This window comes from Dryobates pubescens, chromosome 11, assembly GCF_014839835.1.
Source record: "Dryobates pubescens isolate bDryPub1 chromosome 11, bDryPub1.pri, whole genome shotgun sequence".
Classification (NCBI taxonomy): Eukaryota; Metazoa; Chordata; class Aves; order Piciformes; family Picidae; genus Dryobates; species Dryobates pubescens.
In genome coordinates, this window is record NC_071622.1 from 9,736,132 (window position 1) to 9,750,321 (window position 14,190).

The following is a 14,190-nucleotide window of genomic DNA, read 5'->3' on the forward strand; positions in this document are numbered from 1 at the left end:
TCTTCAGATCTTTTTAAGGGATAGTAATGGGCCAACTTGATAAGGCAGGCTTTATCCTGGTTCAGAAACACTGGCTGCTTGAGAGCAGATTATACTGTAGGCATAAAAGCACAGGAGAGATTCAGTGAAAGCTGGAGCCCTCATGGTGGCATTAATGTGACAGTGCAGTCAGATGCTTGCACCTGATCCAGGCTCAAGAGAAACCCAGTGAGAGCAATCTTGAAGCTGTGGTCTTGCTGGCTTGGAGAGAGCATGAGTTAGAAATCCAAAGGTGCTGCTTTCTCCTTTCCCATGACAGAATACAGAGGGGCCTGGGATGAGGCATCTTACAATAGATATCAACCCTCTAGGTTTTCAGGGCCTGGCTGCTGTGGCTGGGACCTTGGGGACTGGGCTGTGGCTGGTGATGGCTACTGTGCCTTCAGCCATGAAGGTATTGGTACTGGCTCTTGATGTGAAGCTGTTCCTCTTGGATGCCTTCAAGCCTTCCTCCCCTGAGAAAGGAGTTACTCAGAGCAGAAATAACCCCTGTTACCTTGAACTCCAAGATATCCACATTTGCCTGTCTGGTATAAATAGACCATCCGAGGCAGCCAGATGTGATGGAGATTGACAGGTTGTCTCTGGAGTTTTGCACTTGCTGAAGCAGGAGGAAATGTAAATGCATGAATGTGGGGATGCACAGAGTGAGAGTAGCAGGCAAAGCTCCCAGATGCACAGCAGGCTCTGGCGTCTGCCATGAGGGATGCAGGTGGGAGCCTTTTGTGGCCTGATATGGAGCAGTGCAGTGACAAGACCCTCCCCACCCTATGCTGAGCTGCAGGGGCCATCCACACATGTAAGGTCCAGCGGACACCTTGTGTGGCTGGGCTCTCCCCAGTCAGCTGTGTACCACCCAGGTCAGGCCCTTGCCAAGGAGAAGAACACAGTCTGCTCACAAAAATCCAGGTTTGCCAGCAAAAGAGAATAAGGAATGGAATAGGATCCAGGTAAAAACCAAAACAACCAAGAACAGCAAACCCAACCAAACAAAACCACCACCACCAAAAAACCCAAACCAAAACAAACACCATAAAAAAAGGGTTGGGGAACTTTTCTGGGAGTTCTGCAGGGGCAGGTGAAGGGACTGAGTTTCACTTAAGTGGTTTGTTTCTGGGCAGTCAGAGAAGTCCTGAAATCTGTAGGGTTTTTCTTATTGAGAGTCGTTAGGCTTTTAGAGTCAAGCAATAGTGAAAGGTTAACCTGGTCAAGGAACCATCTTCTTTGGAATTGTTTCCTCTGAGAAATGGTTGTTGTGGGAAAACAGCAACATTGCAGGCAGTTGCATGGGCTATGTTTTCTGAGGTTTCTCTGAGATGAGGAAACCTTGGTCTTCAGGGTGAAGCCTTCTTGGTGAAGCTTTCTTTGAAGGAAGGTGATCTAGCTATTGTCAGTGTTTTGCAGAAACCCCAGTTTCACATCCCTGTACTGCTGCTGGGTTAAAGAGGAGCTTGCATTTAAATGACAACCTGTAGGTCCTCTGGCATTCTGACTGGAAAGACTGCTTGCATGGTGGTATGAAGGAGGTATCAAGCAAACCTTTTCTTTGCCTTTGAAAACCCTTTGCTGGACACCAAATGACACATCAAAGTGGACTTTAAGAGCTGAGTGTTTGTTTCCAGGCAAAATCTTCTCTGGACATGAAGGCCTTTTAGTCAGAAACTTGCCTTTGGATCTGAGTGACTGTAGCACTTGCCAGTTGAAATCATGGCTCCATTTGGTCTTCATCCAACCTGGAGTTGTGGTCTTACAGCCCACTCTGCTGCCTTCCACCACTCACAAGAGAAGTCTTGTGCTTACCTTGAAGTGCAGAGGGATGTGTGGATCTCCCACTCGTAGTACTGTAGTTCCTTTTTCATCTGTGATCTTAATTCCAAAGCCAAAAAGGTGGAGCAACTTGTCTGACAGCAAGGAAACCACAGTCTCCCAAACCCTGAGCCAGCAGTGTGTCGGCCCAGCCATTCCTTCTCAATACGATGCATTTCCAAACCTCTGCATGGTGTAGTACAAATCTCCTGTATTACAGGTTTGCTTATTCCCCTGCAAAGCCAACCTAAAGCAGCAGATGCTTTGGACAAAAAATATTCTCCAGAGGGTCCAAATGGCTATTCTTCTGGACCCACCTTCCCAGGAATACTTTGCTGCATGGTTTTCCATGACGCTACTGCTGCTGACCTTTCTGCTCTGGCAAGGGGGAGTTGTGGGGAAGCACATAGGCAGCGATTCTTCGCTGTTACAAAGGCTGGGATTGTTGGCAGCTTGACGCCCCAGAAAGTGTCTAATTGACTTGACTCTCTCTAGCTGGGCTCCAAATGGATTTTCTGCCTCAGGATATCTCGGCATTATAGTGGACCTGTTGTTTTTGCTCCTCGAGTGATATTAAAAAGTGCATTGTTGGAGCAGAAAGCGTGAGTCAGAACGGATGTGCGGAGGGAGCTGCCTGCCGCCCCGTGAACGAGGGCCAGCGCAGAGGAGCCGAGCGGGACGGGGTCACCTGCCACCCGCAACTAGGGGAGGAGAAGTTGCTGGGAGCATCCCAGCGAATGAGCTTGGTAGACATGACACTTCTTATGCAGAAATGGACAGATGCAAACCAGCCCTTTGCGTCTCAAACAGGAACCACTGGCATTAAAATACCTCCTCTAGTATTATTAATTTTCTTTCGGTTTACTCCAGTGCATCTTCAGTGTGAGCTTAGTGCCAGATGCCCTCTGGGATAGGCAGAGATCTTGCTCAGGTATCTTTGTCACTCTGCCATCTGGCACTGGTGCCTGAGAGCATCTCACCTGCATGGGTGTCAAACTGTGCTTGTGCCACCACCGGTGCCTGCCTGAGGAGGTAATTCCCTGGAGGAGTGGGCAGCTGGGCCCTACAAACAGCAAAGCTGCTGGAGGCGCTTAGGCAGGCATAAGAGGATTCGGTGACACTGCTGATTAGTGTTGAGGACCTCATTACTGTGCTGGTAATTGAAGGTCTCCCAAGGTTTAAACAGGCTGGGAATTATCTGTCCTCAGAGGCTGCTCTTGGCTGCATGGGACGGTGCTTTCTGCAAGGTAGGCAGTGCCCTCCTTGGAGCAGCCTCACTCTGGGCATGGTGACCTATGCCTTTCAGACCCTGGGGAGGGGACCCACATTGGGTGGCAGCTGTGGGGCTCAGGGAGAGATGGGGAAGGCCTGGGAAGAAGAAGAGGGCAGGCTGCGTTACTGCAGGTGTATTTGTGGTGCTGCTGTTTGAATGTGCTGCTGCTGGTAATTGCATTAGCCCAGTGGGGCTCTGGGGCTAATTTCATTAGCTTGGTGTCTGTGGTTATTGCTTTACAGGGAATAGTGGTGAGAAAGGGCAGGGCTGGATGAAGAAGGGCTGATGCCATAGCTCTCCTTTGCCATTTCCAGTGGATGTACCTTGCTTTTGGTGACTTTTGTCTGTCCCAGGACAATGCCAACCAGTACAGCAGATAGATGGGGCTGGATTTGTCCATCAGCCTGGAGAAACCTAGTTTCAAGTCCCCGCTCTTTACCCCTGAGCATGTTGTTCGTGTGTCCTCCCTTAGGAGGCAAGAAGGGAGGGAATGAGCATTTTGGCTCCTGGGCCCAAGGGGCTCTAATGCCAGCACCCTGTGGGCAGTGAGGTTTCTCTCAGACTCTGCAGCTCTGAAGCAGTGCATCAGGAGGAAGATGCACTTACAGCTGTAGGGTTACAAGCACCACAACCTTTTTATTTGCATATGCTGTTGCCACATGCAGGACCACAGAATGCTTCTGCATTTAAACAGAGATGGAATGAGGGACTGATGGGATTCTTGGTAATGTTTGGGGTTTTCCTGGTTCAATCCAATGTACAAGGAAAAAGGACCGTGTTTAATCTCTGTTTTTCCTGGTTCTAGGCCTGGGTGGGATAAGATTATTCCATTTTAGGCCTTTACTCATTTAGGATCTGGCTCCACTGACCAGCATCTCAAAAGGCTTGGTGGAGTAGTACTGGGAGGTATATTCCAACCTTTTGCTGAGGTATTTGCTGAGGTACAGTGTCCTTGGAAAGCTAGCTGGGATGCGAGCGAGTCAGGAACCGCAACACAATGTTAGCATCTCACTTGGCTGGAATCAGCTGCTGTCTCAAGGGTCCTGCTCTGACACCCCTATGGTATGGCTGCTGGAATCAGCACTAAGTCCCATCTGGGGGCAGCATGGCAATGGTTTTCCTTCATAAAATAACCTTGGCAGTCATCATATCTTCTTTTACATAGCAAGGGCGAGTGGCATAAAAAGCATCCAAAAATTTGAAGCAGCAACTTGTGCTACTTTGTAGCAAAACTTGAAGGGCTGCTTCTGTATGATCTGGCACTACTTCTTAAGAGAGACTGAGCTGATTCCTAAAGTCTGCACAGACTGACTTGGGTACGGAGGCTGGAGCTTCTCCATACCCCAAACCCCATGATGGTCCCCTAACTGAATTGCCTGATGTTTGCTTTGCCTGAGGAAAGGGCCTGGAGAGGCTTCATTAGAGTTGCTCAGTGTGTGCATGTGTTCTGCAGCACTAAGCACTCACTAACCCAGATCTGCTAAAAATCAATAAAGTAATCCACTTACTGCTTGGGACTGCAAACATTTTTTAAGGAGCTCAGGGCTGTTTTGTCTTCTTTGCTCTCTCCTTTCTTCTAAGCTGGAAGAAGAAAAGAGGGATGGGGAAGGGGGTGCAGGCAGAGCTGAACTAAAATCAGGCTCTTTGCTCTGAACAGATCAATAAAAATAATACCCCATTAAAACTTCATTAGCATGGAATTAAAGCTGCTGAGATCCTGTGTGGTCAGTAAGAATTAATGGCACTACTAAATCTTGGCATGGTTAGTGTTTAAAACACAAAGCTGCTTTGTTGCTCACACCTTCCCATCCCAGTGCTGCTGGGGCTGAAGTGGCCTTGCTCCTGCTCTGCCCCATGGCTGTTTGTCAAGGCCACAAGCCTTTCATCCAGCCTGCAGGCAAGGGACAAGCCAGGCTGGAATGGCAGTGAGGTGTGGCTCAAGCAGGTGGAAGCAAAACTGTTACGCAAGAGTGGATTTGCTTCAAAGCAGTGGCTCATTTCTGAGTGCAGGTGGGCATTTGGGCACTGAGGGTAGGTGGCCTTGATACATCTCTGTGGGGTGATGGACAGATGAAAGATCTCAAGGGGAATGCTGGACAGGCAGACTTCCCATCATGCCAGAACTTTTCTCTGACACTGGATCAGAGAAATATCCCTCTGGCAGGCTGTATGTGGGGCTGCACCAAGTCCCTCTCTTCTGTGGAAGTCTTGGATTGTACTGGGGGTTTGAGTGTGGAAAACACTTTTTTTTGCAAGTAGATTTTTTTGTTGGCATTTTTGATTGAAAAGTGTTTCTTTCAGTCTTGTTGCAGAGATAAAAAAATCTGCCCTGCTGAGAAATCCAATTTTCTATCCAAAGACTGAAAAAAAGAAAGTCATCCTGCAGCTGGATCCTCTGCAGTGCCCTGGGTCTCTGCATGTGGAGCCTTGGGACATCCCTGCTGCACACCTTGCTCTTGCATCCTCCCCCTAGCAAGAATCCCCAGTGTGGCTGTTAAAGGACAACACCAGAGGCAAAGCCAGCATTATCCTGAAACAGCAAACTTTGCCTACAGGTTAGAAATCCCTACAGTTGCCAGTGAGTTGATGCCAGCTGGATTAGTGCAGGGTAGGGATGGTTTTGGAAAGTCCCATGGGTGGTTAAGAGCATGGCTCCTGTGCTTCAGGAGCTGTGCCTACGGCTCCTGCACCTGGATGCAGTTGTAAACACTTGGAGGAGGACTGGCCCTGGCTGAGGATGCTCATTTGGGACATCCTCATATGTTGTGGTGGTGGCAGGGGAATACACAAGCTCAGCTGCACAGAGAGAGGAATGGACGCAGCACCACAGTCAGATGCTGCTGTGCTATGCTCTTATGCTGGTTCTCAGCCCCTCTAATCTCACTTCCTTGGAGCTCAAAATCTGTGGCCTGTGAGCAGGGTGTGTGAGGATGCTGCTTGGTTCCTCTCCTCCTCTGAAAGTTCTGCAGTGCCATTTCTGTTTGTGCAATAAAGCAAATGGGATTTGAAGGATGGCTGGATAGAAAATACCAGGGTGATCTCTTCTGCTTGTTTCCCCCCTAAAAGACTACAAGAACCTACTCTGAATACTGATCTTTTGGATTTTTTTTTAAATGTGAGAAAAGCCAGCACATGTATACATAGATTACAGCTAATGGGCTACGCTGAGTGCTGATACTATTGCCTGCAAAATTCCTGGCTCCTGACAGCAGTCTGGTTATCCATTTGTTCTGCTACTTGGAGATGCTCTCTCAAATGGTAGGTTCCTGTGCCCAGGTAAACACCAAGTCCTGGTGCTGATCTGATGTGCCTCTTACCCATAAAGTGCTGTGTGTCCATGTGGTGGTATCCTCCTGATATTGCACCTTACCAGGTCCTTGTGCACAGATGCAGAGTAGAAACAAGGAAGCAGAGGAGCTGAACTAAAATCAGGGTCTTTGCTCTGAAGAGATGAAAATAATTCATTATCATGGAATTTAAACTGCTGAGATCCTGTGTGGTCAGTAAAAATTCATGGTACTACATCACTTTTAAAAAATAACTTAAAAGTTGTTAATATGAGGAAGGAAAAAGCTTTCCTTAAATGCTCTGGCTAGAGAGAAATAGGTATGGCAATGTCTGGGAGGGAAAGAAGAAACAGCCAACAAAAGTAACCTTTCCTTCCCCTGCATACACCTCGAGGCTGACAGCACCTCAGTCAGAATCCACCTGAGCTGTGGCTGGATGCTGTGCACAACTCCATGCTGCACATTGCATTCCTTCCCCTTGTAGCATGCTTAGTGTCAAGGGGTACCATGGGCTCTTGGGTGACCTGGAGGGGACCAAGCACCAACAGGCCCTTAAAGGATGCTGTTCTGCTATTGTTTTGTCTTGCTACTTGCATGGCATGGTCTCCATCCTGTAAACAGGGGTGGTTTATGATCTCCCTGTGAAGGCAAGCCCCCTTGCTGGCTCTGTACCTCCCTTTTCTGCCACGTGGCTGGTGCCAATGTCAGGACTGCAGCCCGCCTTTTCCAACACACAAGTAAGTCAGTGCAGACCTCGCTCTGCTCGATTTATGACCTCAGGCAAAATTCCTCTTTCCTCCATTCCTTTGAGATGACTTCATCCAAGGTCACCCAGATCAGAAACCAGAAGCAGTGGGTTGTGCTATTGTTTGCATCCCTGCCTCTCCCCCAAACTGCAATAGACAGGTAGGGGGCTTTCTGGGCAGGGAACTGGGATTGGTGCCCCTTCAGAGTACCAGTCACTGGAGAGAGGCAGTGGTTTTGCCTCAGTCTGGCAACTGGCTGGCTGTTTCTGCCTATTTCCTGCAGTAGAGCATTGTCAGGGTGGGTGGGAATTAAACTGAAGATGTGGATATACATATGGAACTGTTTGTGGAGTCTCCTGCACTCTGCTGAAATGGCTGTGACCATTTTACCTACTTTATGTGGCACAGATTGAGCCCTCTGGGCTCTGTCCCATGTCCCCATCTCTTCTCATTCCACACAGCTTTAGTAATCAGATAATGATGCTGATTTGAGGTGGCTAGGGTGTTTTTTTGACTCATTTGGATGGGGTTAGGGAGGGGAGTTGAATTCCAGCTCTTCTAGCCCCAGGAAGGTCCTAGTCCACCTCGGTCTCAGTATTTCCCAGGAATGACAAGTCTATTGCCACAGGGACCATGACTTGGTGCTATGAGGCATCAGGGACACTGCAGGAACCAGGACAGGATGCAGCTGAGGCAAGGCTTGGTGTGGGATGGGAGCATGGAGCTCCGTGCCCCACACAACCCTAGCCCTCAAATGCTGGGACGGTTGCAGGTGTGCTGCTGTACCCTGTGTCAGCCAGTCTGTCCTGAGGGCTGATCCTTCGCGTGTTCATAACCCCCCTGCACATGGCTGGGGCTAGGATAACTTAATAAACTGCACCGAGTCTTCACTGGTTGAAAAGCAAAGCACCCCCCTCCTTCCCCACGATGCTCCTCCCCTAAACAACTTAACCTCCCCACCTCCTCCCAATTTCTGATCTATACCGGAGCCGCTGTGCATTGATCGGCGTCTCTTACCCGGGCGATTATGCCGCTGGGACTGTCGGCCGTGGATCCGCGGGGAACCGAGACAGCTGAGCGCGGGAGCCAGCCCTGAGCGCTGGAGAACAAGAGCATGTCTCATCCCGGCCAGCAGCTGCTGCCGGCGTGAAGCGAGGATGAGCCCACGGGAGAAGGCAGCTGCCCCGGCACCCTCCGAGAGCCCCTGCTCCTGCAGAGCGATGTCCCGACCCCAGCGGGCTGCGCGGCGCTCCGGGCAGCTTTGAAGTTAGAGGAAGCAGTTGTGTTTAGAAAGGCAAGAGATGAACTGAAGATTAAACATGTATGGGAATTATCCTCACTTCATTAAGTTTCCTGCGGGCTTTGGCAGTAAGTATTTTACTTGTGTTTGCAATCTGTGCCTTCTGGGTTAGGCAGAGGAACTGATCTCACAGGAGGTGTAGGAGGTGGTGGTGGTAGGGCAGGAGTAAAGAGGATTTTAAAGCGTGTTTAACCGAACTCGTATGTAGCTGTGACCTGTGGTGCCTGTGTACTTACTTACAGAACCACAGAAAAGACCTTCAGGGTCATTGAGTCCAAGTCTGCCAAGTCTGGTGCTAAACCATGTCCCTCAGCACCACATCTCTGTGTCTTTGAAACACCTCCAGGAGTGGGGACTCAGCCACCCCCCTGGGGGGCCTATTCCAGTATTTGAGAACCTTTTCAGTGAAGATGTTTCCTGGTATGACTGAAGTTGCCCTGTGATTATATGTGCTGTGAACTTCAGCACAGCCAAACGAAGCTGCCTGAAATCATGCAGCCTTGAACCAAACTGTGACTCCTTGCCCTGAAGTTTAGTGTATGGCATTTGAGAGGTGCATGTGTGTGTTTGTGTGCGATGGGCTGAGTCTGTCTGTTGAAAGAACAGGAACAAACCAAGCAGATGTCTTTCCAATTGCATTTTTGTTAAGTTGTTGAAGGAAGAAATTACATTAAAAACATAAACCACCCACCAAGGAAATTTGAAGAGGGCTCCTTCCTTGCTCACTGGCTGTCTGCTGCCCTTGTGACACAGATACCACCATAAATGTGTGAAGCTGTGCCGGATTAGCCAAATGAGGCTGCATGGTGAGACAGCCATGGCGAGGCTGTGAAGGGCTGTGGCCGTGAGCTGCAATATCCCCAAGCAGGCCAGCCATGAAGGAGCCTTGGTTGCAGAAACCAGAACTGCTCTTGGGAAACAGGCTTTGCAATTGCTAGGGCCACATGTTATTTTTGTCTGAAGTTATTCCTTTTGTCCTAACATGGGGAGTGGGTAGAGGAGCTGTAGGTGGATACCCAACCACAGCAGGGAGCGGGCAGGTTGGAATGCTTGGCTGTAAGGGGCTGAGGGGGCCCAGGTATCAACTACTGACAAAATATTGATGCTTCTCCAAGGAGGCTGAAGTGCATGGTTTTTTAAGGATGTGCAAAGTCTTAGTATCTCTGGAAAAATCCTTAAGTTGTTGCCAGCCCTTTAGGGTGAGTAAATGCCTCCAGGACTTGCTCTGGAGGCCCCCAGGCTGTGTACATCAGCCTGTTATTTCTCTGCTAGGGCAGAGGTTTGTGGAGACATTGAATTGCATATGGAATATTCCTGCTATCTGTGTAGCTTTGGTTTTTTTTCTCTCTTTCACCAGATGCCCACCTCTGGTAATTCTCCAACTCCAGAAAAGTCATTGGTATTGCATCAAGTCATTCCCAAGTTTCACAAGTCCCTGACTTACCATAATACCTTTTTAAGCAGTTTCTGCGAAAAGAGAATTTGTTGGAAGGATCTCATGCTTACTGGTGTTTTTAAGGAGCAGGCAAAGACAAGCCAAACCCTCTCTTATTGCTGCAATAACAGTGAAACAGTGAAAGTGTTACTTCTGTTTGAGAATTACAAATCTGCAAGGAAGAGAAAATGAAGAGACATTCGTACTGATCTTCGTAGGAAGCAGGCACAGATCCCTGTAGAGACAGGGGTCACAGCAGTCAGCAGAACCTCTGGGGTATTTCTAAGAAAAGAAGTTGGTAGTAAAGGCAAAGTGACTATTCTCCAGCCCACCAACATTCATTTCAAAGTGTATTTAACTGGTGTTTTAACCTGCTGCTAACTTGGCTTGGAAAAGCAGAGGTGTTTTCTGTTTGCTGGTGGAGGTGCAAAAGTATTGGCCAAGTTTTGTTTGGGCCGCTCTGAAACAGTCACTCTGGCCTGTCCTATGCTCCCCAAATGCTTTAAGCTTGCAGGCTGCCATTCACATCTACACTCCCCTCAAAGCCAGAGGGTTTCTATGCGCCTGAGGCATTTCAGTGGGGTCTGTGAGTGGCGCTGATCACTGCCCCTCCTTGAGTTGTTTAGTCTGCAGAGAGGGATTTTTATCTGGCTGAGAAGGAAATTGCTTCTCTGTCCAGACTACTTTAGGGCTCATGGGCTCTGTGAGGAAAGTCAGGCTTTGAGAGGGATGAAACAGGATGTATGATGGGGACCACTGATGAAGGCAGTATGTAGAGGCTCCTGCCTGCCTTGGTGTCCTCACCACAAAGCCTGTGCAGGCAACCTTCATCTCCATCAGGCCTGTAGTACGTTCACAGTCTTTGCAGCTTCTTCCACCTAGCTATAAAACTGGTTCTGCCTTCACTGGCACCATGAAGGGGAAGAGGATGGGGGAAGAGGGCAGTGTCCACACTAGGCTGTCAGCTTGTTGCATTCATTGTTCTTGCACCTTGCTGCTGGAGAGCAGAGTTAAAGTAATGTGGCTGCTGCTGTTTGGCATCTTTAGATCTTACTGCATTCACATATCCATTAGCTCTGAAATTCTGGGCTTTGTTTTGAGCATAGCAGCAAAAAAAAGCCCAAACATGTATTTGCTTTCCTTTTTATTTTTTTCCATTCAGAGAACAGTTACATGTGCTTTAATTTGATTTTTCTCTGTGCTCAGATTAGAAACAAGGTTGGGGTGTTTGGTGGTGTGTATGACTGTCACTCTTGTCTTGAATGTCTGAATATAACACCATCATACTTATCTGAGAATGTCCCCACACAAACTGGTCATAAGCACATGGTTTGTGACAATCCCACTATAAAATGTTTCAGATGAGTTTCTAGAGTAGCAGAGAAAGCATTCAGATGAGTCACCCTTAGACATCTAAAGCAGGAGATAAAGGCAAATGGATGTGTCTTCACAGCCTGGGCTATAGGAATAAAGAAAGGGCTTCAAAATTCTGTATTCTGTGCCCAGCTCTGAGCACAGGGCAGAACACACTGCCCAGGATGCAATGCAAGGAAAATGTTTTTCATGCTCCAGAAGGATGCATTTCATCCAGAGCCCAGCTTGCAGGGCAAGGAAAGATGCTGTGCTGGCTGTCCTCTCTCCCTGAGCACTCTCTGGCACAGTTGGTTGGGGACAAGAACTAACTTGGCTCCTCCACAGAGTCTCTTTTATTAGTACTCATGTAACCTGGCCTGCAGCCACGCCACCTCCGGCTGCAATCTTGTCAGCTCTCCCAGGCAAAGTGGGGTTAGGCCAGGTCATTTGGGGGATAGAGAGAGGAAAACCTGGGTTGTGCCTGGAGGGGAGCTGCTGCCTGGCACCTTTTTCACCTGTGATGGTCCCAGATCTCGTGACCTGCAGGATACATGTCATGGCTTGGTTTGCCAGGTCTGTAACTGAGCACGTGAAGTTGGAAGAGGGCTCTATGACCCAGCAAAGGTGTGAGAAAATTCAGTGACTGGGCAATTTCTGCAGCTAGATAAGTGCAGATATTTAATGTCTAAATTATTATTATTTTTAAAGCAGGAGACAGTTGCCTTAAACTGCCTGGTGCAGCCACAAACCCTGCAGCTGTTGGGTTGCTTTCTGATGGGGACTTGTGGCCTCTGCAGGAGTTTGAAGACCACTATAGGAATTAGTGCATGTTTTTTCCTGATGGATGCTGTGCTGGAAATCCCACTGGTCTGGTGGGGAATCTGACCAGGCAATCATGGGAAAACCCCTTCAGGCCTCAAACTCAACAGCTTTGATTTCTTTGGAGATGAGAAACTATCCAGCTCAGGTGTGTTGCTGTGGTCACCAGGGGGATGTGATGCCTTGTTAGGGTGAGTAAATGTGGCTTGTGGTCCTAATTTTCTGACAAGCTGTTGCTAACATCTTTGGTTGGCAAGATCATTGTAGCCATAGAGTTACCCTATAATGCATGGCTCCTGTCAAAGTCATGGCAAAGCTTGTGTAGTTTCTGTAGATTTTGCTTTGTCCTTCCCTCTTCCTTAGCTTGGCTTCTTGGGGAGGTGAATATGTGGTTGTACTGCAGGTATGTGTCTCCAAATGTCCTTGGACATATTAAGCTATTGACCCACTGCCCAATTTCAGTCAAAGCAGACCAAGATCTCAAAATAGCATCTGATGCTGAGCGTGCACCAGGGCAGGTGAAGCTGTTGTTTGCTTCCAGTCCGTGGCTTCTTGTAGGCCAGGTTATGAGTGTCCCCTATTTGCAAAGATGACATGGGAGCTTTACCTGATAGGTGAGGGAGCAGCTTTTCCTGCCACCTGGAGAACTGAGGGAATATTTCTCCTTTCCTGCGCAGATCCTCGTTGCAGAAGCCCCTGCTCACATATGTGCCAGTACACCTCCAAAACTCTTGTTCCTCCATGATGTTAGCTGTCAGGGGAGGACTGCATTATTTATTGACTTGGAGCTGAGCAGGAAGATGGAAGCACAAAGGTTACTGGACCTTAAAAACAAGGCAGAACCCGTAACCTTTCCGTCTGGCAGTCTGTACTGCCTGTGGAAATTTGCTTGGACAGGTAAAAATATCATCAGAAAGGGAGCAGCGTTTCAATTTAGCTTCCATGTATTAAATAAAAACTACTTCTGCAGTCATAGCAACAAAACTTTGTTTGATTCCAGTTAACGTGGGTTCCCTGCTACATAATGCATCCAGTTTCAAGAGCATTTCTCACAGGTATCTCCCCTTGAAGGTCGTCCCCAAGGACAAGCTGCCTGCCAAGTTGTGCTTCCCACGCACACCCGTGCTCCTCTGCTGTAATCAGTCCTTCTCTGCATGTCTCTTCCCACTTCTTGGTGCTCTCTGATCTGCGGAGGATGAAGTATCTGCAAAGTTTTGCTAGTCATGTCAGGCAGGTCAACCTGCACCTCTAAGTGTTCATGCTGATGGAATGAATCCTCACTGTGTGTATCTGAGCCCTCAAAAGAACAAGTGTGCTTCTCAGTATTTGGAAGGTTGGAAGTATCATCATCTTTAGGTTTGCTAGAGATTTGCAGGTCTCAGAAGGTAGGGTTGCTTCAGGCCTTAGTTGGAGGATGACTCCAGCATTTAACACAGACACCTTTCTTCTGAGGGCTTTGCTTGGTGTTAGAGCTGAAGGAGCATTAACCAAAACAAACTTGCAACCTGTCTTGGTTAAATAGTGTGCATAGGACTTGAATGCTTCTGGTCTTTATTCTTGCTCCACTTTCTACTCAAATGCAGTTGCTCAGACTGCTGGTTTCTGCCATTAGTTAGGTGAAAATCAAGACAGCTGTACTTGCACCTTGCAGCCTGGACGCTTCTCTCCTCACTGCCTTTGACAAGGCATTTGGGGTCAGTTGCATACTCTTGCAGGTGGTCTTTGCTTCCATACCTGCCTTAGTTCTATTTATGAAGCAGAGAGGTATCTAAGCTGGCTTTATTGAGCTAACATTCATCCTGGACCAGTTTATCTGTGTTAGCCCAGACCCGGCTGTTTAGCATTGGTGTGGTGGACCTGGACTTGTGTGCTCTGCAAGTACATCTGCTGGACACCCACACATTTGCTCTGCTGTAGACAGTGTTCTTCTATCCCTGATTTTATAAGGCTGTTCATCCAAGTTTCCCATCCCTGAACTAGAATTTTGCTCCAGTGGAGGTGGAAGCTTTCTGTGCTTGCTCAGCTTCAGTGGCTGATGGGTTACTCATGTCCTCAAGGGCACTCTTTTTGACATGCAGGGAACACAGTGGCTCTTAACAGAGGCAGTTTGAAACAGTGAAGCACCCAGAAGG